We start from the raw sequence: 9,370 nt of genomic DNA, 5'->3' as shown, positions 1-9,370 counted from the left end.
TTTGCTCCAAAAACATGAAGTGTGGGCATTTATAAGCTATACTTTAATTGTCATCCGTACATGATCATCATCATGTGGGGTTCATATGGTGTTCTTCTTCATCATCGCTTGTGGGGCTCGCCCGTGTGTGATCCATGCTTTGGGCGTGGTCGGTTTGCCACATCTCCGACGCGTAATAAACGTTGTGATAACTGCTACATCACAATATTAAGTTTTTTCTCAAATTTAGTGATCCATAAAATTTGGTGGGCAACTGTGCATGTCACAAACACTGCAACCACTTACGTCAAATAAAATATCTTGTTGCAGCAAAACCATGTTACATGGAGCTGTAGGTGTTGCATGGTACGTTCTGGCAGACAGACATAACCTAGCAGGTGTCATCTAGCTTTGAGTGGCCTTAAATTATCTATAGGCTGCAGTACACAGGCTATAATTACTACCATTATGCGAAGAGGTAACAAAAACACCTATAGGAGCAAATGGCGTGTCACTCACAAAGCCGGCTCTGCATGCAGCACTTCACGTGCCCAGCAATTTGTATTTTTAATTACAGGTTAAGCAATGGAAACAAAACGAGGCACACTTCCTGTCGTGATTTCTGCTGCTAAAAGGCATTTAGCAAATCCGCACATGTGCATCAGGCAGTCAAGCACAGCTAGGGAGTAATGAAAGTAGCAAAGCCTCGCTCTGTACTCATTGATAAAGTTTATTACAATCATGCATAGCCTTCTCTTGTCTGAAATGATATTTCTGTCAAACTTGAGTTTAACAATGAAGACATTTTACTTCCATAAAACATACTTTTTCACTTGCTACATTGGGCTCTTTATTTAGGCCAAATTTCTATATTTACAGCTTTCATATGTGAAATCTGTAGTGCGAATTTTCATTACTGAATTAACCCACTTGAGCAAGCACATCTCTTTGTTATGAGTTGTACATGTCCGCTTTGGCCAGTCTCCTGCTGAAGCATTGTGCACTGCTATGCCCAAGTGTGTGAGATCAAATCGTAGCCACGGTGGCCAGATTTAGGTGGTGGTGAAATACAAGAATGGTCATGTACCGGTCAGTGGGTGCACGCTAAAGAATGACAGGTAGTCAAAATTAATCCAACATCCCCTACTACAATGTGCCTCGTAACCATATGGTGGTTTTGGAATGTGAGATCCCACAACAGTACAACAAAGTTTGCATTGTCAATATTCCAGTTGTGCACTGTTGCTGGTGAATACTGGTGTTCTACGGAGATCAGTTGATCAGCTGCTCAGGTAAATTATGAATGTACTTGAGCTGAAAAGGCTGGGAAATTTTGTGACAACATGCCCTCTATTATGCTAGAAGGATGTGTGCTTCCTGTCGGGATCCGTTGTGTATACGCTGCAGGCTTGTTTTCCTTCATACTTGTGCTGATGTGTATCTTCTGTGTATTCTTTTCAACTGGCCTTTTTTCTGTATGATCAAACTATAAATGCACAGTTGTTAGTTAGTGTACATGGTGATCGTTTGTCTCCTTTCTGGTCACTCATATTTTTTGGCCCTATTTCTTGCAATAATGAACCAAATATAGCCCAACAATATGTTTTGACCTTAGGTGGGTGCTTCTGTCACAGCTGTCCTACATGATTTCATGTAATATACCTTAGCGGTATACCTATAGCAGTATTGCAGTATACCTAAGCTTTCTTCTTCTTTATTTCTGTATACTGAGGGAATAAAACCTAGTGCACTACCCCTGTCACTTTTTCACCAACACCTTTCCTATAGCTGTATTAGTAAGGCTTCTGTCTTTCATTTTTTTTGCAATTTTAATGGACTTTCACAAAAAAATATGAAAGGAATTATCTTGTTTATTTATGCTCTGCCATCTGCTGTTGTCAGTGTTTAGTATGTGCAATATGTTGTTTCTGCTCTATTCAGCAGAATACTTGATTATCAGTAGGCTTGAATGCAGTTGGTAAAGAAATGAGTAATGAATGAACTTATTAAAAATGGCTTTTAAAGAGTAATATAGATGAATTGCCTATATATATTACAGTGAGAAATACAAGCGCCAGCAGAAGACAAAGAGGAAGGAGATGGTTGTTGTTGGTGCTCACGCTCGACCCGCTTGGCCGTTGTCTCTTTGTGTGCATTCATATAAAACGCCGAGCTCATCTAACCTTAAACGCGTACTATCAATATATATAAATTGAAGTTAGTGAGTCTTGGAGAAACATTTCGCTGATAATGAATGTCTGCAAAAATTAGCTGGCTGTTGTATTGCTTAGATAACTTTTTTACATTTTTAATGAGACTGACACAAAATACAAGTATTTATGAATTTTAGTTTACTTTAAATGAATTGCTATAGCTAATCAGGACAGCAATACTTCTAACAAATTATTTGCTGTAGCAAATAAATTGCCACCTGACTGCCTGATTGCAATATTTCATTAGTAAGGGGTGACTTAAGCTCAGTCCACACAGCCTGCATTTCATATGTGTGCGAGTGCACAAAAAACCGCCCATGTCTCGCACAGGGGAAGTTTTCTACATGCATGTGGAAGGCATGTGGAAGGCTGCGTGGACTGAGTGTAAGTCACTCCTAATTCTAAAGAGACCACAAGTAGCCACTCCCAGTAATGTAAATGTATTCCCTTTCATGTAGCTGAATCAATGTTTCTTTAAACCTAAAAAAAGATGTTGCGTGAAACCAAATTTTTATCATCAAGGAGTTGTTATCTTGGGGTTACATTTTTTAAAGAATAAAATCATGTTTCTAATGTAAACAGATTTACAGCACACTTAAAAGAAGAGGACAAAGAAAGTGACAGGCTGTGTGCTTTCTTTGTCATTGTCTTTTGAAGTGCACTGTTAATCTTTTTAATATCAGGTACCAACTAGGTCAAACCAACATTGTGTCCCTGAAGTCCATCTTAGCTGGATAGGTATCATTATAGATGGCCATCCAATAGTCCTCTAGACTGGAATGATGTTTGCTACAGACACTCCAGCCAATCTTCCCAATATTAGATACTTCTCCTCTCTATTCTTTTTGCATTTACAGACTGCTTCTAGTACCCTTGACTGAGAAAAAGAAGTGAGGGTAGTTGAAAGGCTGGCACCTCATTCTATTATTCAAGGTGTCACTACCTTTCAGAATGTCATGTCGCAGTGTTCAGTAGCACAATAAAAAATGTGGGCACTGAGCCCCATGAACACCGCTGTTGTATTATTCATGCCAGAAGACAGAGTAGGAGAGACAATGTTACAATGCAGGGAGGTTACGAATGACAAGGTGTGACCTGATGATGCTACGATGTATATGACATGCCTACAATATATATTAATAAAATAATTGTGCACATCCAATGCACAGCCTGGAATCCTTATGAAGTGAAGCTTACGTGAAGCATTTAATGAAATGCTATGAGTTTGTCCATTTCGTTACTGCTTTTTAGGTGTAAAGGAAACCAGAATGGCAATGTTCTCGTGCGCATCCATGCTGCTCAATGTGACAAATCTTATACTGGCCCATCCTTCTTTATATCTGATTTATTTTAATTTTACTGACTGCTTGTTGGCCAGCCTCCCATTGTGAGTATATACCAAAGTATGGATCTCCTTGCTGTGTATCTTCCTAGAACTCCTCCGCATTGTAGAATACACTTTGTTGTTATCTTCTTTTTGAGCCTTATATTTTCATGTGAATGTTTAGTCGGAGCTTTGTTTATTAGTGTGATTGGCTCCCATTTCATTTATTCTTTTCTTGTGCCCTCATGCTTGGCTCTACATCATTGTCTCTTCTGAAGTGTTGCACTCAAGACCGTGTGTGCACCCTTTGCTGTCATCTTCTTTTTCATCTTTGCATTATTTCTTACACTCACTCGAACACCTGTGGTTGGCTCCCATTTCTTTTATTAATTTCTTCTGTGTGCCCTCAAGCTTGGCTTTTCGCAGTCATTTTTTTCTTTCGAAGCATTGCACTCACGACTATGCATGCACACTTTGGCGTCATTGTCCTTCGCAAGGCCATAGTATGGAAATCATCATCACAATGAACATGTGGTGACCATCTGAGAGAGTTAGTTGGTGTTTGCACAAAAGGGAGGGAGATAGACAAAACTTCATTAAATGTTATTGCTGGAGTGAAGGGGGGCGGGGGGACTAGCCCCACCGGAGCCCTCCTTCCTAAGGTGGTGGCCAGACCTTGAGTCTTGGCGGCAACGGCAGCCAGCCAGACTGTCCAGAGTTGGTCCTCTGGGCATTTGCTGAGCAGCACATCCTCCCATTTCTCAGGCATGGTGATTTTAAATGTAGGGTTGGTGCTGTGTTTAATGGTGTCTGTCGCTGCAGGACATGCCTGGATAATGTGGCTGAGGTCAATGCGAGACGCCCCGCACACTTTGCACTGTGGTGTGTCAACATCTGGGTGGATGTGACTGTATAGCGAGGGTGTGGGGAATGTGCGTGTCTGTAATAATCTACATGTTGTTGACTGGTACTTATTGAGTGACTTGTCAGGAGGTGGGTACTTCATTATTATTATTATTTGTTTTGAACACATATGCGTATACATGGTTAACAGGAAAGGGAAAGCGAGGAGCGCCACCGGAAGGGGCACAACACCTGCCTACTCTTCTGAAGGAAGGTGACAGCAGCACAGAAATGGAGGATAGGAAGGAGGGGAGAAAAAAGGAAAGAGGAAAGGGTACTTCACTCTTGCCTTACGGTAATGCAAGAGGATTTCGCCATATGTAACCATTCTGTCTTTCGTGTGGCCGCATCAGGAGATGACTGCCTCGTCGTCAGCCTGCTGGGCTGCAGGTCATCGGAGGGGGTCGCCACTCCGATGACAGGTGATGCACCCAGTGGACAATTTCTTGGGCAGTGTCGTGAGTGGCTTCATTCCCGGCAAGGCTTGTATAACCTGGGGCCCAGATTAGCTGAACATGGCGGCGACGGGATGGCGATGTGCTTGAGAGTATGTGGTTTGCTTGCAATAATATGAGGCTTCTGGTGAAGTTGCGGATAGCCGTCTGGGAGTTTCTAATGATGCAAGCGGCTGTAGTCATTGCGTAGGCTAAAGCGATGGAAGCTTCTTCGCCCTCTTTGGGTTTTGTGGTGTGTATGGAGGTGGTGGTGGTAGTGGTATGATTCGGCCCCGTGACCACAGCTAGGGCCACGGCTGGTAGTTGCGGTTACTCCGCCGCATCTGCGTAAGCTACATGTGTGGCCCCCTCGTAATGCTTGTTGAGTTGTCTCGCGCACTCGGCAAGCTGTTCTGCACGAAAGGAGCATGCATGCAGTTGTGGCCTGCCCAAAGGCCGCAGCCTTAATGGATGCCATTATTAAGCACATGTGTTTCTCTGCCTGATTATTAACTGTGTCAACCTAAACCATATTGTTGTACAGAGGTATTGCCTTTTTTACATGCGATAAAGAAAAAGAAAGTTCTGTTGTGGCCTAATGATTAGAGCATGATGTCTGAGATTTGAAACCCGGTGCCAGACATGGTTCTTTTTTTATATGTAAGAATGAGGATAAATCTACTCAGCGAGAATCTGACCATCGGTCGACCGACCGACCGACCAACCCAGGTAAAAGTATGAGACAGTGGGCAAAGAAAGGTTCTCTTTAAAAAAAAAATTAGAAATTGCTGCAGTGAGGTTTGTTGCATGGCGGATGATGACGTAAAAATTCAGCATTTATCTTTTGTTCTATAAGAGTGACTCCTCAGAGCTCTCTGAAAAGTGAGGTTGAGAGGCAAGCAGTAACTTTGCAAGCACTGCAACTAAAATCTCCAAGGGAAGGCCACACTGTGCAATATTTTGGCAGTTATAATGTGCTATGTTTGTGCTGCGTTGAAAAATGCGTATAAACAGTATAGATCCAAATTTCTAGGTGAAGATTCATTGAAAGGCTTTTTAATTTCTTCATGGGTAGGTGCCACAAAATTTAAAACTGCAGAACTATTGATCACAAATACATTATGGTACATAGAAAAAGTGCTCATTGCCATTCAAAAGGTGTGAACACATACGGGGTGTTTGTGCCTTATTGCATTGTACAAAGGAAGACATCTGAGCCCAATATAATTTATATATGTTAAACTTATTCCATTCTTTCCTCATACGCTGCATGTGTATGTGTGTGTATATATATGCGCATGCATGCATGGTGCACATAAACCCTGGTTTCTTTACTGATGGTTTCAAACGAATTCATGTGTTTGTATGGAATGGCTAGCTGTGCGCGTGTGCACACTTGTGTGGTTCTACATCTGGCCTCCTTACGGGTGAAACAGGGGGAAGCCGTGAGATGGAAATTCAAGACCATGAGCAAAACGAGAACAAGGTGAAAGCTGGAGCCGATTGTTTTGACAAGTGGACTTGTCTTCAATTCCACTTGTCGAAACGTTGGCTCCAGCTTTCACCTTGTTCTCGTTTTGCTCATCGCCTCCCTATAGGTGGATTCATATGTATTCAAGCATGTGCCTAAAAGGCTATAGCTGTGCATTTATGTGTGTGTGCGTGCGTGCGTGCGTGCGTGCGTGCGTGCGTGCGTGCGTGCGTGCGTGCGTGCGTGCGTGTGTGCGTGTGCGTGTGCGTGTGTGTGTGTGTGTGTGTGTGTGTGTGTGTGTGTGTGTGTGTGTGCGTGCGTGCGTGCGTGCGTGCGTGCGTGCGTGCGTGCGTGCGTGCGTGCGTGCGTGCGTGCGTGCGTGCGTGCGTGCGTGTGTGTGTGTGTGTGTGTGCGTGTGTGTGTGTGTGTGTGTGTGTGTGTGTGTGTGTGTGTGTGTGTGTGTGTGTGTGTGTGTGTGTGTGTGTGTGTGTGTGTGTGTGTGTGTGTGTGTGTGTGTGTGTGTGTGTGTGTGTGTGTGTGTGTGTGTGTGTGTGTGTGTGTGTGTGTGTGTGTGTGTGTGTGTGTGTGTGTGTGTGTGTGTGTGTGTGTGTGTGTGTGTGTGTGTGTGTGTGTGTGTGTGTGTGTGCGTGCGTGCGTGTGTGTGTGTGTGTGTGCGTGCGTGCGTGCGTGCGTGCGTGCGTGCGTGCGTGCGTGCGTGCGTGCGTGCGTGCGTGCGTGCGTGCGTGCGTGCGTGCGTGTGTGTGTGTGTGTGTGTGTGTGTGTGTGTGTGTGTGTGTGTGTGTGTGTGTGTGTGTGTGTGTGCGTGCGCGTGCGTGCGTGCGTGCGTGCGTGCGTGCGTGCGCACTGTGGTGTAGCCAGGGGAGGGGAGTGCACCCAATGCATGCCTCCCATGGAAATTTCTGTGTACCATAGGATGACCCCTGCCCGGACCCCCTACCCCTCCCGTTCCCGGTTAAAGGGGTGCGTCGCCCCCTCTTCCCCACCCCAAAAACATTTTCTGTCTACGCCACTGTGCGGTTGCATGCATGTGCACTGCCCTCCTACCGACACGTACATTAATGTATTCATGCATGGGTATGGAAATGTGCGTGCGTGTGCGGCGGGCGTGGCTTGGTCAGTGAGTGTGTACACCGCGGCCGGCCGCCACCTACACGTTCGTGTACGTTCGTAGGCATAATAGAAAATGCTGTAGGTGCGCACATGCGAACACTTGTCTCTCAATTGTATCATGCATGCGTGTGTATATGCGCGCGCGCGCGCGCGAGTGTACACCCGTCTTTCTGCTGACAGATTAAATAAGTATTCGCGCGTGCATATGGTACGTGTGTGTTTGCCTGCGCGTTGTACACTATCGTCAATACCAACATCATGTGCATGTACACGCGGACATGCGCGTGTTCCACATTTATGCAGGAAGCACACATATCTGCCGGATCAGCTAAGCAGCATGCGTGCGGGACATGCGATGCCGGGCAATCTTGGCTAGCAGCCCACGTCGTTACATTTTCACAGCACTTGCTGGGGGTGGGGCGCGCCTTTTTTCCTCGACATCGCAACGTCAATAATAATCTATAAGGACAACTCGCAAACTGCAGAACTTTGTAACGCATGGCAAGATATATATATATATATATATATATATATATATATATATATATATATATATATATATATATATATATATATATATATATATATATATATATATATATATATATATAATCGTTTTTATTTTTCTTACGGAGCATACCGCTGACCGTCTCATTCCGTGCGTATGAGTTGTAAAGCAGGCGACAGCTGTATGGAGGATGTCAATGCCTGATATATATGCACGGCACGGCCCGTGAACATCAGTTAACCATGTGCACAGCGTGGCCATGAGAGTAAATGCTGACATTCGTCCCGTGGAGAAACGCCATCCGAAAAGCGGCGTAACGTTTAGTCCTCCAGGTTTGCACACGGCACGCATCTCTGCGTCGTTGGTCCTTAGCGGACTAACTGCTAATCGTGAAGGTCTAACGGCCTCCATTACTCCAAAATTGGGTAATTTTGCCTAAGAGTGTATAATCTAATTTCGTGTCGTACTGCATGTGCACGCGGGATGCCGAGTGTGCATTGAAATACGTGTGAGAAATCACGCTGAAGTGAAATTCCCGGAGCGAGTATCCAGAACCCCGATTTGCATGGAAACCAATTAACATTATGACGAAACTGGCCCATCAAAGGAAGTGCGCGATATAAATGTTTTCCAAAAGCACCCTTCTTCAAAAGCTGCCAGTTTTGTGGCCATACAAATAAATATTACTTACGAAACGTTTGGAAAATCCTCAAAATACTGAACACCAGTGTTTTTCGTTGGGGAGCGGGAACTTCCGAAACTGTTTTTCTATATACGCTTGCTTGGTTCGGTATACGAATCAAGCAAGCAATTCGGTATGGCGGATAGCACCAATGATATGCGCCATTCCCATACCATTGGTGGCATCTTCGAGGATTGTCACTAACCATTGAGCGCCGACGGCATAACTACAATGACTCCGAATTACCAGCCGAAAATGACGATCTCTCTCCCGCTCCTATGCGCAACGCTTCGATGCCTACAAATGCCTACAGCTTGGCCACAATGCTGGCACGCAACTGGCTATGTGCGCGGTGTCTGCAAACTCTGGAAACTACTTACGCCGATTCGTACAGAATCTGTGCATCTCAATTATTGGTTGCTACACGTACACACCTTGCGTAAGCAGCAGCTGTACCTGTTGCAACTGAGGATGTACCAAGCATCGGTTAGTGTTCTGATACGTATGTGCGCGATGCGGGAGATTCGCGCATTAATATACAATTGAATCTCGTGTGCTTACCTCCAGGCGTGAACTGACATCATTCTTCCTTGCGTCGCTAAGCGATAAAGTAAGTTTCTCACGTGCTCATGTCATGCAGCAACGCTCTGCACATCTTTGTGAACGTGCAGCGCGATACCACTTACTGCAATATTTTCTGTAATGTTATGCGACGGGATGTACTC

Source organism: Dermacentor albipictus, chromosome 3 (genome assembly GCF_038994185.2).
Source record: "Dermacentor albipictus isolate Rhodes 1998 colony chromosome 3, USDA_Dalb.pri_finalv2, whole genome shotgun sequence".
In the NCBI taxonomy this organism is placed as follows: domain Eukaryota; kingdom Metazoa; phylum Arthropoda; class Arachnida; order Ixodida; family Ixodidae; genus Dermacentor; species Dermacentor albipictus.
The sequence above is the reverse complement of the archived record's forward strand: the minus strand, read 5'-3'. Positions refer to the sequence as shown.